Genomic DNA, 18,478 nt, shown 5'->3' with positions numbered 1-18,478 from the left:
ACTTGTCAATTGATCCATCAGCTTTATACTTACGTTTTAGTATTCACTTATAACCTAATGGTTTATTATCAGAAGGAAGGTCTACTAATTCCCAAGTATGATTATTCATGATACACTCAATTTCACTATTGACAGCTTCTTTCCACATTGGAGCATCGGGTCTAGAGAGAGCTTCACTTAATGTTCTTGGTTCCATTTCTGACATGAAAGTCATGAAATCTGGCCCGAACGATTTCTCAACTCTAGCCCGTTTGCTACTACGTGGCTCTTCACTTTGATCGTCAATAGTCCTTTTATAACAGCTAAGTTCGGTAACGTCATTTTTGTTTGAACTTCCGTTGTTATCACTTTCAACGTTTCCCTTTTATTTGGGAATACGGTTTCAAAGAATATCGCATTCCGAGATTCTATGGTTGTTCCCACATGTATATCAGGAATGTCTGATTTGTGAACTAGGAAACGATATGCACTACTATTATGGGCATATCCGACAAATACCGCATCGAACGTTTTAGGTCCGATCTTTACTTGCTTTGGTTTAGGTACTTCGACCTTTGCCAAGCACCCCCACACTTTCAAGTATTTGTACGATGGCTCGCGGCCTTTCCATAGTTCATATAGAGTTTTATCATTTTTCTTATGAGGGATTCTATTGAGAATGTGATTTGCCGATAATATTGCTTCCCCCCCACAAGTTTTGAGGTAAGCCTGAATTTATCAACAAGGCATTCATCATTTCTTTTAGTGTCCGATTTTTACGTTCGGCAACACCGTTTGATTGAGGTGAGTAAGGCGCCGTTGTTTGATGGATAATGCCAGATTCTGTACAAAATTCATCAAACGGTGCACTATATTCTCCACCTCTATCGCTTCGAATTATTTTAATTCGTTTGTCAAGTTGGTTTTCAACTTCTATTTTATAGGTTCTGAACGCCTCTAGGGCTTCATCTTTACTTCTTAAAAGAAAGACATAACAGAACTTTGTGTAGTCATCGATAAAAGTAATAAAATATTTTTTACCTCCTCTAGTTTGCATAAATTTCAAGTCACATAGATCACTATGTATTAACTCTAGAGGAGTTGTTGTCCTTTCCACCGAATGAAAAGGTAGTTCGTCATTTTCGCTTCCACGCACACTTCACATTTGTGTGTTCCGTCAACATTGACGTTTGGTAATAAATTTAATTTGACGAGACGTTTGAGAGTATTATTATGCACATGTCCGAGTCGATCATGTCATAAATTAAAACACTCAACAACATAGCTGGAAGCATTTATTTTATTACCATCAAAATTTCGGAGTACAGGCATTACAACCATTTTGAATAGACCCTTTTCTAGGTACCCCTTTCCTACGAAGACACCATTCTTCGTAAGTACAAAGTTGTCTGACTGGAACACTAGCCTAAATCCGTCCTTGACCAATGCCGCTCCAGAAACTAGGTTCTTACTGATGTCGGGAATATGGAGTACATCAATGAGTGTTAGCTCCTTTTCGGACGTCATCTTCAGAACAACCTTTCCGAGTCCAACAATTGGCGACGTCGTGGAATTACCCATATAGAGCTTCCTGCCATTTATCGGAGTATACTTGGAGAACATCGCCTTATCGGAACAGATATGACGAGTTGCTCCAGTATCAATGAACCACTGCTTCGGGTTGGTATCCACCAAGTTGGCTTCAAATACAACCGCAGTGAGATCCAAGTCCTCAAGAGAGGTTGCGACATGATTCGCAGCATCCTTTGGCCCCTTGGTTGGCTTCTTTGGGCGTCTGCAGTCCTTGGACAGGTGTCCTGCCTTTCCACAGTTGTAGCAGGAGCTTTTGAACTTCTTTGCTTGAGCCTTCTTTTTGAACTGCTTCGGCTTTTTAGCATTCGGCTCGACCAGGTTGGACATTTCGTCTATAGTCCGCTTGGTTCCTCTGGAGTCGGATAACTTTCGATTATCCTCCTCTATTCATAGCCTCAGGATCAGGTCTTGCAGCCCTATCTTCTTTTGCTTGTGCTTTAGGTAATTCTTGAAATCCTTCCATGATGGAGGGAGCTTCTCAATTACCGCAGCAACTGCGAATGTCTCGTTCAGCTTCATGCCTTCGGCATCCAGATCATGCAGTATTAATTGCATATCTTGGACTTGAGATGAGACGCTTTTTGAGTCCACCATCTTGAAATCCAGAAACCGACCGACGATGAATTTCTTCAATCCAGCATTTTCGGTCTTGTATTTCTTCTCAAGGGATTCCCACAAAGATTTCGCCGTCTCCAGAGAACAATATACGTTATAAAACGTGTTGTCCAAGGCGTTGAGTATATAATTGCGGCACAGAAAATTTCCGTGAGACCACGCATCGCTAGCAGCCTTACTACCTTCCGTAGCGGCTGGCGTGTCTTCGTGCAAAAACCGTACAAGGTTTAGCGTTGTTAGATAAAACAGCATCTTCTGCTGCCATCTTTTGAAGTCGATTCCGGTGAATTTCTCCGGCTTTTCTCCGTGAGACCACGGCGTTGAGTATATAATTGCGGCACAGAAAATCTCCGTGAGACCACGCATCGCTAGCAGCCTTACTACCTTCCGTAGCGGCTAGCGTGTCTTCGTGCAAAAACCGTACAAGGTTTAGCGTTGTTAGATAAAACAGCATCTTCTGCTGCCATCTTTTGAAGTCGGTTCCGGTGAATTTCTCCGGCTTTTCTCCGTGCGGAATGGCGGTCGGAACGACGGTCGGTACGGCCGTCGGAATGTCGTTGGTAGCCATATCAGTTTGCACGAAATATCATTTACGACTGTTAATCCCGGGTAGCTTCTGGAGTATGCAAACTGATCGTCGAAGCTAGTGTTCGACACTATCTCCGTAAACGATATTGCTCCGCTACGGTGCTTAACAGATTGTTGTAATTTGTTCCCAAGATACTGTAGGACCGTGATCGTTCGATAGAGGGGGGGTGAATATCGATTCGAAAAATACCGAGTAAAAACGCAGTGGAAAAGTAAATGAACACAGTAAATTTTACTTCGTTCGGAGCCTGTGACGACTCCTACTCGAAGGCCCGTGGTCCTTGACCACTTTCGTTGGGCAAACACTAGCAATTCGAATATGATTACAGAAAAAGTACAAGAAATGCTAATGAAATAAAGTAATACCGACAAGGAAATTAACCAAAGAAGAAAGAGCACTTTGTCGGAGCTTTGTTAGCGTCGCAGGAGCGTAGAGTAGCAGGGCAAGCAGTCGAAGAGTTCTCAGTTGTCTTTGAAGCTCCATCCCTGGGGCTTCTTTTATATGCTGCTCCGGGCGCCTGGATCCCTTCCGGGCGCCCTGGTGCGACGTGGCAGGTCTAATCAGTGAACTCCACGTGGCGACGACTCGGCCTGGATAAAATTCACCTCCGGGCGCCCGGACCTCCTATTTCCAGAAACTTCCTTTCCTGTAAAATAGTGTTAGTCCGAGGTAAATATATATTCTGCAAAATAGATTGTTAGCACAACTAAAGTAATATGATTTAACAAGAAAAGAGTATGACTTAGATTCCGTCTTTCCGAGACCGGAATCTAGTCACGATCTCGACTTAGACATCCGAAATGGATTTAAGCCTGATCGACGCCTAATGTTCCCTTCCTGGGAACGCGTCCTCGCAGTCACTCCCCTCCAGTGACTTACCTTACTTACCTGCCAGACGTCCGGTCAGCCCTTCGACCCGTCTGGACCTTTCGCCAGCTATCCGGTCAGCCCGTCGACCTACCTGGACTTCTTGCCAAGCGTCCGGTCAGCCCGTCGACCCGCTTGGACTTCTCGCCAGCTATCCGGTCAGCCCGTCGACCTAGCTGGACTTCGTGCCAGACATCCGGTCAGCCCGTCGACCTGTCTGGACTTCTCCTGCACACTCGATCAAAGTGTCAGACAACAACAAAACTAACTTGACCTATTTGTCATTCATCAAAACCTAGGTTAGACCGTTAGTGCTACCCGCACCAACAGATACAACGACGACGAACATCTCGGAATCGTAGCACTCCGACTTCCGAGACCAGGGAACCTTCTAGTAGACTTCTTGGACTCTTGAATGCACAAAAAAAAAATGTGGAACCGCCACATCAGCGGCCCCCCAGAGCCGGTCCCACGGATATGGAGGGAAGTAAATGCAAGTACACAGGTGGAAAGTGCATGGCGGAGACGTTAACCCCAGGCAGTGACACCCCGGGGATCGACCCCTGGACCTTTCAGTCACAGAACCATGCACTCCCCATCTGTGCTACGCCCTGGGGACTCTCTCTTGAATGCACAAGATGAGATGAATGCTTGAGGAAGAGAAGAGAGGATTAAGTGAAAATTCCATCATCTGGAGGGTTCTATTTATACTGAAAGAAGAGGTTGAGTGTCCTTTGGGTGAGTGGATGTGTTCCTTGGGCTGGATCGATCTAGATCATCCATTCTGAAGGGTTGTAACCCTTCACCAAGCCCACTTCAATCTCATACATCAGATCTGAGGAATTGTGACTCTCAGATCCCACCTATTGTCATCGGCCATCGGATCTGGATCCATTGATTCGATGCCTCAGATCAAGTCTCATCCCAAGCCGTCAGATCGTTACTCTTTGCGATCCAACGCTCTAGATCGCATCACAAGCGATCCATCATACCTATTTGATCAACGGTAGCCATCCATTCCCTAAGTCAACTGTCCAGTCATCTCCCTTTGCCGGATGCCGCATAGGTACTGCCACGTCAGGTACGAGCCTGACACGTCACCCGAGTGCCACGTAGGCACTGCAATGTCACCTGGAGCATAAATTTAAACTCTTTAATGCTCCTCGCGAAGTGCAAAGTGCAAAGTGCGCCTACAAAGCGCCCATTGCGCACGTGGCGGGCTTACAGGTGCGAGCACCTGCTCGCCCTGGGCTAAGGGAGCACCTGTCCTTTTATTTTTGTGTTAACTCTATTAACACATCTTCATTAATAAGTAGAGAACACACATCGACAATTTCCGATGTGGGACTATTCTCCCATGCACTTTATTAATGAATAATAAATGTTATTTTGGGCCGATTTTAAACATTAATTTCTCATTCACCCTTAATCGGTTTTGAGCAAATTAATAGTCTAAATCTACCTACGCGAATCGTAGATTTCAATTTTGAAGTCAATTACGACTTTCAACAATTGATGGCTTTCTTCCTCAAAATTATTTTGGTTCATTTAAGGCCCCAATATCCAACAAGAAATTGTGGTAGAGTCAATTGGTATATAAGAAATCATCATCGATAAATTAAAAAAATCCTTAAACATTATGTTTCATCAAATTTTTTTATTAACCTAGTAGAAAATAATTTATATTAGATTCTCAAATCATGCCTATTATAATTTTAATCTTATGTATGCTTTAAATTTTAATTTATTTTCTCTTCCACATTGTTTAACCAAATTATTTAAATGCCTACTGTTAGTATTTTGGAAATTTTTTCTATATTATATTTAATCTAAAAGATAAAATTTTTGAAATATTCTTTTTTATTAAAATATTTTCTATGATTTTTTACGAGAATGGTATTTTAAAAATTAAAAATACTCTATAAACATAGTTTTGAAACTTTTATTTTTCTGTAATAAAATATAATATTTTTTATTATAATAAAAAAATTTTGACATTTTTTTAATTTTATCTGAATTATTAAGAATTATTTTCTAAAATGTTAATTTTTAATATTAAAAATTTAGGAAAATAAATATTCAAGAGATTTAATTTTTCTAGTATTAAACAATATATTTTCCACATCCAGGAAAATTAATAAAATTTTTAGAATTGAAAAAAAAATTAAAGATTTATTTTTGAAAATTAGTTTTTTACTGAAATAATTTATTTCTTTTTAAATATAAAATATTTCTTTGTGTAAATTTTTACACTATTCTAACATTATCTGATTGTGGTTGACAAAATTATTGAGTATTTTTCAAAACCTATAAGTTAACATTATTTTTATAAGTTAACATTATTTTTATCAAAATAGAAGATTAATTAATAAAATAGAATAGTTTTACAAATTATTTCTAACAAATATTAGCTTACTGATAATTATTGTTATGTGCCCCTAGAAAAATAGAAATGTTATTTTTTTTCTAAATTTTTTTTTTGAAGTGATCAAATGGGGAGAAATATGTACAAGTTAAGGGGTAAGGACATTTTTTTAATGTCCTAAAAAAAAATCAATGTATTGCAACTTCTTTACATATTCATGTTATTATTTTTTATTTTACCCTAACTTTAACTTGGGTTGTTTCACATCAAAAAGGGAAAGATTGTAAGTATTCCATGGTAATTTTAATATGATCAACCAAGTTAAGTTAGGTCTCATGTATTTGATTCTTGTATCTAAGTGTGAAGGAGCTTAGGAACACAAGAAGTCTAGTGGAAGACGTAACTAGCAAGAAGAATGGCACGGAAAAGAAGTCGACGAGCTCGGTACATCCAAGGGATGAGATGCTGTGGAAGAGTACACCGGTGAATGAGAATGATGTGCTTGGTGTTCGAGGGATGAGAAGCCTAGGAGGAAGCAGGAGAAGACCGGAAGATAGGTCCAGGTGAACCCAAGTTCGAATGGACGAAATCACCTAGGTAATCGGAGAAGCGAAAGAGCAAACGAGGAGTTGCAGAGCTGTTGGAGGTGCCTCCAATGATGTTGGAGGCGCCCTTGCATCTTTTTAGTGAAAGGCTCCTTCAACCCCTTGGAGGCATCTTAGACTGGGCGAACAGTAACCGTTAGCGAAGATAGAGTTTTATTTTCGCACAGATAAAACTTATATGATGGAAGGCGCCTTGGACCATCTTGGAGGTGTCTTCCAGCCTCGGATAGAATTTTCTAGGAGTTATAAAAAGACCCCTGGACCTAGAAAATATTCAATAACTTCTGTATTAACTTTTCTAATCATTTCTAAGTTGTCAACGTGTGTAAAAGTCTTCTCCACTTTCAACTAAGGAGATCTTCTAATGCTTTTTAATGCCTTGGATTAACAACCATTTAGGTTATAACTAAGTAAACCGCTGGCCTTTTACCTACTTTTTTTAAATTATTTTTTAATTATGATTTTAATTTTACTGCTAATCAAATCAAAAGAAGAAGAAGAGGTTATTTTTTTAGGTAATTCACTTCCCTCTTGCCAACCCCATTATACTAATAAAACATAATTATTTGTTTACTGAATATTATTAGCAATAATGATTCTAATATATTTTATGATTATAAAAGAAAATATAATTGGCATCCAAATGTCATATTTATCTTGTACAAGGAAAGGATAAGTACAAGATAAGGATAAGGCATATAAAGAAAACATATATTGTGTAGCAAATTTATTTAAGGTATAAATTAAGAAGTCTTATTTGTATTTTAGTAAGATTTTTATTTGTGATTTTTATAGAGAAATTCGAATCCTGATAATCTTTTATAAATTAATTGTGAAAAGATTGGTATGAAATTAATTATACGATAGACTTGGCTCAACCAAGATTTATATAACCTTTTAGAAAAAATTCGGAGAGGGAATTTTGGAGAACCCTCTCTTTGTCCCTCACCCCACTACCGACCCTATCTAACCATCCCACCCGTCCTAACAGGAGAGGAGGGAAGAGTTGCCGGTCTTAGGCCTTGAATGGGAAGAGAGGGAGAGGGTTTCAGCAGAGTTAAGTTAAGGCATGTTCTATAATTTCTTGTTGCATTAGTTCCTTCTATAATATGTAGAACTTAGGGATAGTAATTTTCTCTGTGGATTTGGGTCCCGCGAGAAAAATTTAAAATGGAGATAAAGATTCTCAATTTTTCGAGGATGGGACGGGTTCAGGGTGGGTATGGGAATACTATCCTCATCCTCGAACCTGTCCCAAATATTATTATTATTATTATTAATAAATAATAATATGATTTTTAAAAAAAATATTAATAATAGTGTTAATATTAATATTAAATTTTTTGAAAATATTATTATTAATAATATTATTAATATTAATATTAATATTATCATTAATAATTATTATTAAATAATAATAATAATATAAATTAAATTTGAGAATGAGGTGGGGATGGGGGCGGGGATGGGGATGGGGATTTGATCCCCGTGGGTTTGAGTTCGGAGAATCCCCGAATTCAAAAAAATGAGAACGGGGTGAGGATGAAAATGACAAATCCGTCCCCGTCCCGCCTCCGCCCCCGTCTCGTCCTATTGTCATCCCTAGTAAAACTAATGGATAGATAAAGAGAACATCTTAGGTGATTTAATTTGAATTTAAGTCATTTCACTACTGTTGATAACGTTTAAGATTCTTCATATATTATAAAATCAGATCACTGTTGTGGTTTTAATGTTTAAGATAGTTCCTTCATCTTATTGATCCATACATTAGTTCCTATGATTATAGTTCTCAAAATTAATGTATAGAGAGCACTTTAAGATGTTTTATTAGAATTTAATGTCCTTTAAACAATATGGAAATATTTAGGAATCTTCATATTTTATGTAGTAAGATTATTGATTGTAACTTTTTAAAATGCTAACGAGCTAGCCATGTTTAGATAACCTAAAATAATTTAGTTTCGGTTTGTGTTAACTATTAGGAAATCAGTAACCTTAAACAACTCATCAACGTGATGTGGGTTTTGGATTATTAGGATTTTAACAAGTTAAGTATATATCATGTTCTGGATGACCTTACATGGAAAAGGTTGTTGCTATGATTTCTTTATTGATATCACAAGTTATAACTTAGCCTCGGTTTGCATCATGTTATGAGGATAAGAAATCAGTAACCTTATTAACTCATTAAGGTTATAATAGTTTTGGAATTTAGGATGTAACGTGTTAAGTTATAGCCCATGTTATTGATAATTTTATATTGTATGACGTTTTGATAGGGTTAGTTGTTTTTAAATTTTTGTGTTAATAACAATGTTTTGATAACCATATAGATATGTTACTTGGATACATGAATGAGTTTTTCTTTCAAATGGAGTACATAACTAAAGGATGCTAGCGCTTCTCGATTTATCCCGGTAGCCGATGGAAAATTTCCGTGGCACCGGGCTGGTCATCCCAGGCTCGACATTACCCAACCTGGTTAATCATCATTTTATTTTTTGGATACATGAATAAGACAGTGGTATGATCCTAGAAACCTACACCCGATGACCGCCAGATCATGTATACTTGAAACCACGTATTCATGAATGGGACGGTGGTATGATCCGGGAACCTATGCCCGATGAACAAACCAGATCATGTATGCTTGAAAACACATATTCATGAATGGAATGGTGGCATGATCCGGGAACCTACGCCCGGTGAACACGTCAGATCATGTATACTTAAAACCACGTATTCATGAATGGGATGATGGCATGATCCCAGAACCTATGCCCAATGAAAACGGCAAATCATGTATGCTTGAACTACATATTCATGAATGAGACGGTGGTATGATCCGAGAACCTACACCCGGTGAACATGCCAGATCATGTGTGCTAGAAACCACGCATTCATGAATGGGATGGTGGTATGATTCGGGAACATACGCTTGGTGAACGCGCCATACTACAATTCAGATGTTTTTCTAAAGCTGCTAGTCGAAGGCCTTTATATAGGTTCATTATAGGCGCTTGGACAATTGTTGACGTGATGATCTCTTGTCAAAACGTAATCTGTCAAGCTTATTCACTTCCGAGAGCTCAGATCCCCTTCGAATGCTTGGATCGTTGGCGTGGGTTCAGCAAGTCGTCGTGCTCCAACTCAGCTTTGAGGATGAAATTTCAAGTTCGGCCAGGGGCCACCTAGACGAGCTCCGGGTGCCTGGCCAGGTTGCCCGGGTGAGGCTGGTCCGGGCGCCCAGACCAGCTTTGGGTGCCCAGACTCTCTTTTTCAAGTAACTTCTTTTCTTGTAAAAAAGAGTTAGTCCAGGCACGGAAGAAGATCACACAAACCTAAATAATTTCTTACAATCATCCATAAAGGAAGTTTGATCTAGTGATCCGCAAACAAACTCATCCAATGTGGAGGAAGACACTCAGAGCCAACGCGCAAGTTTGAATGCATCACTTACAAACCAGTAATGGAGACCGTGGAATTTAATTAAATAAACCCTCTCCCACTTAGTTATTTAAAATCGAGGAATTTTAATCATACACGTACATCACAGCATACATCACAACACATAGCACATGAAATAGCATATAAAGGCAATAAATATGAAAATAAAATTTCCAACTATTATGGTCTCATCCAACGTTATCCTCCAATATGCTACCAATGGATCAAGCCGTCGCGTATGCTGCCAATGGATCAAGTCGTCGCGTCTATCTCACTTTCTTCTCCGTCGCACCTCTGGTCCTCAAAATAGCACCACGCATAGCAAGGATACAAGCCGCAACAAAAATAAAAGTTTACATTTATCGATCGTATATTCCACAAGGGAATGTACATGTAATCTAGATCAAATAGAATGTAAAACAACAATTATAATAATATGGCAACCGGCCATATTTAATTATTACAATCATACACGCATAACAACCTCGACATGCCCGAGGGTTCAAATCATACACAAGCACACAAAAGCAATAATAGTTGGATCTAGGATGCCTGCAACCACAGAGTTAATCTATCTAGCATATCCTACTATTATCCGGCCTAAACTTATGTATGAGTAGTGCATAATTTAACCAAAAATCAAACACACAGAGGCAGAAACTTGGCTCTGATACCACTTGTTGGGTGCTACTTGGAATACCGTTCTATTTCTCCTGTACAAAAAAATTTATATAAGCACAGAACTTTTTCTATCAACCCATGTGCTCTTCAGAAGTTAAATTTGGATTGGAAACGAAACTTAACATTTTTACTCCAAGTTCATTCTTCAAAGTTAAACCTGGATTGGAAACAAAACTTGACATTTTTTACTCCAAGTTCAACCCTTGTGTTCTTCTGAAGTTAAACCATATTACAGAAGTTGATTAAATATTTATTTCAAGGAACGGCTTCCAAGTCCTAGGCGAGGCACTAGGCCTTCTTGGTTATGAGATCATCCACTACTTCCTAGACAAAGTCTTTCAAAGAAATTAAATATTTAAACTTCTCACAGTAACATTAGGTTTAACTACAGAGACCTCAATCAAAACACAAGATCGAAATACAAATCGAAGCACAAAAATGAAAACACGAAATCACTAGCCTCTTGTGTTGGTATTTCAAGATCCATATAAAGAAAACAAAACTAGTTGTACTGTGGAATAAATAACTAGTTGTACCTTTCTTCATAGACAAAGACCTCTTGATCTTCTGTCATATTCCTCTCCTCTTCTTGGACGTCGTGTTGGCGACGATTTACCAAGACAAAAACACCCGAACCATTTTTGTTTCCAAGCCGCCTACCACTAAAAGACGTAAAGAAAAGAACGCCTCCTTCTTCTTCTTCTCCTCCAAACCGTCGGCCACCAAGGTGGTTCGTCTCTTCGTTTCTTTTCCTCCAAGTTTCGACCACCAAGAGAAGATGGGGCGCCGACCCAAGAGGGAAGAAAAGAAGTGGGGTGTCGACCCTAGAGGAAAGAAAAGAAAGAATGGGGTGCTGACCTTAAGGGAAATGAGAGGGTTTTTAGTTGTGGAGAGAAATTTATCAATTCTTAATTGAATTGTTGATTGTTGTGGCACAATCTCCTCTCCTTTTATAACCCTTTGCACCAGATAAAAAAAAGGAGAAAAGGTAATAGATTTTTATTTAGAAAAAATCTCTAAAAAAGAATTAACATAATTCTTTTTAGAAAAAATTCTTAAGAAAGAATTAGTATAATTCTTTTTAGAAAATTTCTAAGAAAGAATCAACATAATTCTTTTTAGAAAAATCTCTAAGAAAGAATTAACATAATTCTTTTTAGAAAAATTTCTTAAGAAAGAATTAATATAATTCTTTTTAGAAAAAATTTAAGAAACAATCAACGTAATTCTTTTTAGAAAAATTTCTAATTCTGTTGAGAAAAAATCTCCCTTTTTTTTCTTTTCTTTTCCTTTTGGTTTGGTCGCACCCTTGCTTAGGCACTAAGCAAGGCTTGGCCGACCTCTTTCTTGGGTAGGAAGCAAGGCTTGGTTGGCCCCTTGCTTGACCACCAAGCAAGGATGTGGCCGGCCTTTTTCTTGGATAGGAAGCAAAACCAAAACGGGTGAATACAAGGCTTTATAAATGCTACAACAGGGACCGAGAGGAGGAATTGGTTTTGGCCTCCTGATGGACTTGAGCTTCCTGTGTTCGACCTAAACACGCAACTCAAGTTCATCAATAATAACTCATATCACTAAAGAGTTATTATTGAACTACCGCACCAATCTCATATTACAATATATGCTCCTTCTTATCATGAGTGTGTTAGTCTCCCTGTGTTTAAGATATTGTATGTCCATTAATTAAATGAGTTACTGACAGCTCACTTAATTAACATCTAGCTCCAAGAGTAGTACCACTTAACCTTATTATCATGTCGGATTAAGTCTACCTGTAAGGTTTACATGATAATCCTTATGAGCTCCTCAAGGGGACATCATCAACCTAGATTACTAGGACATAGTTTCTTTTTATAATCAACAACATACCATATAAATAATATTATTTCCCAACTTATCGGACTTATTGATTTAACTGAATAAACCTCACCCTTTGATAAATTAAAGAAATAAATACTAAGTATATGTGTTTGTTATTATATCGAGATTAAGAGTATGCACATCCATAATAACAAAGGTTTTGTTCCTTTATGTCGTCAGTATAAAAAGAAACAACCTCAAATGGTCTTACTCAATACACACATAGTGTACTAATGTAATTTTATAGTCAAGATAAACTAATACCAAATCACACTACAACCATTCCAATGGTTTGTTCCAATCCATATTGGTTGTGAGCTACTATTTATAATTTATAAGGAACTGATAACATTATCTTCTGTGTGACACCACACACCATGTTATCTACAATATAAATTAAATGGACAACTGCATTTAACTAAATGCAGAAATTTGAGCAATGTGATTCTCATTTCAAAATAATCATACAAAAAGCTAGATTTTTAGTATACATCCTAACAAGCAAGAGGGGAGTGAATTGTCCTGAAAAGAAAATCTCATACCTTTCTTAAATTATTGGGCTTAAACAATTACACACTTAACAAAAAGATAATAGAAATAAGAAGAGTACGAGACAAACACATTTACTTGGTTTGTAATCAGAAGATTGTTACTCCAAGGAAAGTAGAATCACTATAAAGATCTCCTTCTCGAACAAAACATCGAAGACAGAAAAGTCTCATACATGAAAATAAAGCTCGGAAATGAGAAGCATAATGAAATTTGAAGTGCAGATGTGTGTTGTCTCAAACTGCTGAGACTAGAGCTCTATTTATAGCCTGCTGGTCGAATCTAACAATTTGCCAACATGGAACGATTCGTGTGCCCAGACCTTCTCTAGGTACCCCCGGCATGGCAAAACTCTATCTCCATGCAACAACTACGCAACGACCAAGTGATAAAGTTTTATCCACTTTCGGGTGCCTAGACTCGCTCCAGGCAGTCGAACCCTTGCTGACGTGGACCCAAAGTTGATCCACTGTGTTGAGGTGCCCTTTCGGTACTAAAGTAGTCCGAGCGCTTGAACCATCTTGTCCGGGTGGTCGGATCGGTCAACCTTGTGCTGACCGTTCGGTGCCTTCTCCGATTGCTTGGGTGATCTCGGTGATCCAAAATTGGGCTCACTCGAACCCATCTTCTGGTCTTCTCCTCGAGCAATCTTCCACTCCTGATTCTCGTCTCTCAAAAAATATCGCGCACTTTCTTCTCATCCTTCAGTGTATTCTTCCGCACCTCCTCATCCCTCGGTGCACCGAGCCTATCGACTCTTTCCAGTGTCATCCTTCTCACATCTGCATCTTTCGCTCGACTTCTTGTGCTCCTAAGTTCTTGCACATTTAGACATAAGGATCAAAAACAACAGAATCTAACTTGACTTGGTTGATCAAATCAAAACTACTACGGGTACTTACACCTACGTCTGGTGAACACGTCATATCATGTGTACTAGAAACCCTGCATTCATAAATGGGACGGTGGCATAATCTGGGGACCCATGCCCGGTGAACACGCTAGATCATGTATGCTAGAAGTCATGTATTTATGAATGGGGCAGTGGTATGATTCGGGAACACATGCCGGTGAATACGTCAGATCATATTATGCTAAAATTATGTCTATGCTAGATTGTTATTCTATGTACATGTTCAGGTTTGATAGGTTTATGTTTAGGATCACAATATGATATGTTATGCCCACATTAGGGCATCTGCGGTGGGAGATTTATAACATGCAATTTATGTTATAAATCTCTCAATATAAACCCCTCCCCCACTACATAGGTGGGGTTTATAGTTTTTTTTATAAACCTGTATCAAAATCTTGGGACCAGGTTTATAAAAAAAATAGTGAAAAGAAGATAGAGAGAGAATTTTAAAAGAAGTGGAGTTTTTAAAAGAGAGATGTTTTATGATAATAGAGAGTGGTTTTTAAAAGAAGTAAGGTTTTTAACTTTTGATGTGATAATGATGTGGCAGAACATAAACCTCTTTAAGAGGTTTATGACTGCAGAAGCCCTTAGTATATGTTTATGTTATCTTCATGATATGCTATATTCATGTTCATGTTATGCTATGTTTATATTAGGCTCATGATATATGTATGAGTATGAGCATGACATGCTATGGATATATTCATGCTAGTTTTGTAAATTAGTGAGTTTATGTTTGTGTTTGTGTCATGGTCTGAGTATGTTTATGTACATGCTAGATATACTCATGTTATGCAAACTAATAAGTTTAGGTACATACTACTTTTTACATGACATCATGCTAGTCTTAGTCGGCATGTTATTCAATAAGCTTATGTTATGAATAGATCATGATAAGTAGACATGCTTATAGGATAATTGAGCCTAAAGGAAGAAGAAGTATTCAACTCATGTTTTCCTCTGAGTACACGTCTTACTATTTTATTAAGAATCTGTTTCTTTTACTAACTAATTTTTAGTGAAGTACAAAATGAAATTATGTTAATGTCTTTTTTTTCTATTCATACCGAAAATAATTTTAAGGATTATTAGTAATTTCCAAAAATGCATCAATCAGTGATTTAGAGTTCGAGACTCAGTTGCGGCGTATTATTGAAAATTTTTCTTATTAATCAATTAGGGATCTAGAGTTCGAGAATCAGCTATGACATATTATTGATATTTTTTTCTCATTAATCAATTAAAAATCTAGAATTCTCTTTACTCCCACATCTTAGAATTGGCAATACTGCGAGCAAAGAAGCTTCGATAAATATCCTGAGTTGGCGATGTTAGAAAGTATATTTTTTTCAGCTTTTTGGCCAAGATCAAATATGATATTAAATTAATTTTTTATAAGGGGTGTTTGTTACCATAAACTGCATTTGGGATTCTCAAATGTCACCCTAGCACACACCCTTACCCAATTTATGAGCGGCATTTTGGCTAAGATTAAGTGTAGTATTTCTTCTTACTAGTTTAATATCTGATATAAAAATTAAATTAATTTTTTATGAATGAGAGTCGTTACCTGCACACATTCATGTATTATATTACACATGTAACCAGAGGCGGAGCCATGGCTTTGGTGGGGTAGTTGTCCTAATATTAGAGTTCTGCCCCACTACAAAAAATAAAAGTAGGAGCAATCCTCAAAAATTAAAACTATTTTTTATAGGTCAATTCTTCTTCCCTCATATCTTGGCCTGCAATGCCCCGCTTGATATAAGAGGCCTAGCTCACGCAACGCATGTGCACGATCGCTAGACTTACAGTTTCAAAATTGTTACAGGAGATGAGGTCTAGATTTCGAGAGGCCTTGACCCCTTGAGTAGACTCGGACTGCAGCGGCATAACCTGAAGACCTCCTAATTGCATGTTTTCCGCATTAGCTAGTAGTTTATTTGTTAGCAAATAAAAACTCGGGAGTTTGATGACAACTAATAATAACAATTAATGGCATGATATTTATTCCCTTCATTAGCATCAAATATTTCATTCTTTAAATATCCGAATTCCCATAATCAAATATTTCATCACCCAAATATTTATGGGTCCACTTATTAAATATCCCACTATCAAATATTCCAAATTCTACCATTAAATATATGTTTTTAATTATTTTTAAAAAAATAAAGATAGAGAAATGCCTTGATTTTAAATCTCCTCCACAATATCCCCTTCCAATGGAGGATATTTGGGATTGAAGATATTTAGAGAAATATCCCTTTCAAATATCTCCTATTGTGGATGTTTTTTTTAAATGATAAACCTAGCTAGCTCTGGGGTGATTAGTCTGGCCCTACGAAATTTTCTCACACACCATAAGGGTAAATCGGAAAACACTTGCGACGGATAGTCCAGAAGTCCAACATCCTTTGGTTGTATGTTCCATTTGGAGGAAATTTTTTTGTAAATTTGTCATAGCTGGGATTGAACTGCGGATGCTAGTTGACAACTTGAATGTCATACTGCTACATCATAGTCCCGGGTGCTAGTGTGGATGCTCTTATGTGGCAAAAAAAAAAATGACACTTTTATTGTGGATTCTCTTACAAAAAATTGATAAAATTAGTTAGCCTCATTGACTAGCCCTAGGGGTGTGTTTGGTTCAAGTTATCATGTATAACCTTGGGTATGTGATTACTAGGTAATCACATAACCAAGGTTATGGGGAATAAAATATAACCAAATGTTGTTTGGTTCAATCTAGGTAATGTAACAAAAACATGTTTGTTTAAAGATTTTAATGAATAACCTAGTTTAGTATTTTACTATATTACCCTTATTAATGAATAACCTAGTTTAATTATAAAACCAACTATACATAATAATAATAATAATAATATTTAAACTCTATTATATTTTACTATATTTTCATGTTTTTTTATTTTTACTAGTGTGATCATGCACACGCGTTGCGTGTATAATATAATAATATATAAATTATTTGGGGCTTTAAAAATTCAAATTATTTGGATTTTCAAGTGTCATCCTTACGTTCATGGGTGACGTTAGAGAATCCGGATTTTCTAGTGTCATCCTTACGTTCATGGGTGAACAATAAACTACTGTAACAGGCTTCCCTATGCAAAAAATTATTTTAATTTAATATTATACTTATCTTAGTAAAAAAAACTAAGAAAAGTATATTTTTTAACATCGTCAGCCTAAAATATTTATAGAAGCTTCTTTGATCATAGTGTTGTCAATTCTAAGATGTGGGACTAAAGAGAACTATATTTTTTTTATATAAAATAACCAGAGAAAATTAATGATGAGAAAATTCATACTAATACATCGTAGCTGAGTCTCGAACTCTAGATCACTAATTGTTTCGCTTGTGAAATTATTAATAAACCTTGGAATTAGTTTTAGTGTGAATAGAAAAAAAGGATAGTAACGTAAATTCATTTTAGGCTTCACCAAAGTTAGTTAGTAAAGGGGGAAGATTTTTAATAAAATAGTAAGATATATTTTTTTATTTTGTTTTTTTTTATGTTTTTAAATTTTTAAGTTTTTTTAAGTTTTTTTTATTTTTTTATTTTTTAGGGTTTTTACATTTTTCTTTTTTTTAAATTTTTTTAATGTTTTTAACATTTTTTATTATTTTTTACTTTTTTTTTAATTTTTTTACGTTTTTTTGTATTTTTGTATTTTTTTGTATTTTTTATAAATTTTTTAATGTTTTTTCTATTTTTTTTTACCATTTTTTATTTTATTATTATTTTTTAATGATTTTTTATTTTTTTTTAAAAAAATACGTTTTTTAAAAAAAATTATTTTATTTTTTATATTTTCTATTTTTTTTCTTTACATTTTATTTTTTTCACATTTTTCTTTTATCCAAAGGTATTTTGGCTAAAAAAAAATTCGATAACCCCGGAATCAAGAAAAACCTCAATTTTCTGAGGTTTTCCGATTTCTGGTTGCATGCCCCTTTTGCTGACGTGTCGGACATGGAACATTACTCAGGAATCATCGATTTCCTAAACCAAACAGGGTTTTTGTTGATAACCTTGGATGGATAACCAAGGTTATCAATGATAACACCCAACCAAACACACCCTAGGGGTGATCGGTCCGGCCCCACAGAATTTTTCCACTGCCTACCAAGGTAAATCGGAAAATACGCACAGCAAACAACCCAGAAGTTCAGTATCCTTTAGTTGCACGCTCCAATTGGAGAAAATTTTACTACAAATATATCATAGCTGAAGATCGAAATACGGATGTCTGGCTGACAACTTGGATATTTTACCGCGATACCATAGCCACGGGACTATTGTGGATGCTCTTAATGATAAACCCAATTAAATTTTTTGACTAGCCCTGGGGGTGACCGACCCAACTCATGGAATTTTTCC

General features: G+C 36.7%; 1 pseudogene; it reads left to right on the top strand.

Moving 5' to 3' along the window:
* The first annotated feature begins 15,534 nt into the window (after positions 1-15,534).
* LOC122054287 lies at positions 15,535-15,693 on the top strand (annotated as a pseudogene).
* The last annotated feature ends 2,785 nt before the right edge of the window (positions 15,694-18,478 follow it).

The sequence above is a fragment of the Zingiber officinale genome, chromosome 3A, assembly GCF_018446385.1.
Source record: "Zingiber officinale cultivar Zhangliang chromosome 3A, Zo_v1.1, whole genome shotgun sequence".
NCBI lineage: Eukaryota > Viridiplantae > Streptophyta > Magnoliopsida > Zingiberales > Zingiberaceae > Zingiber > Zingiber officinale.
This window is presented reverse-complemented; position numbering and strand designations above follow the sequence as displayed.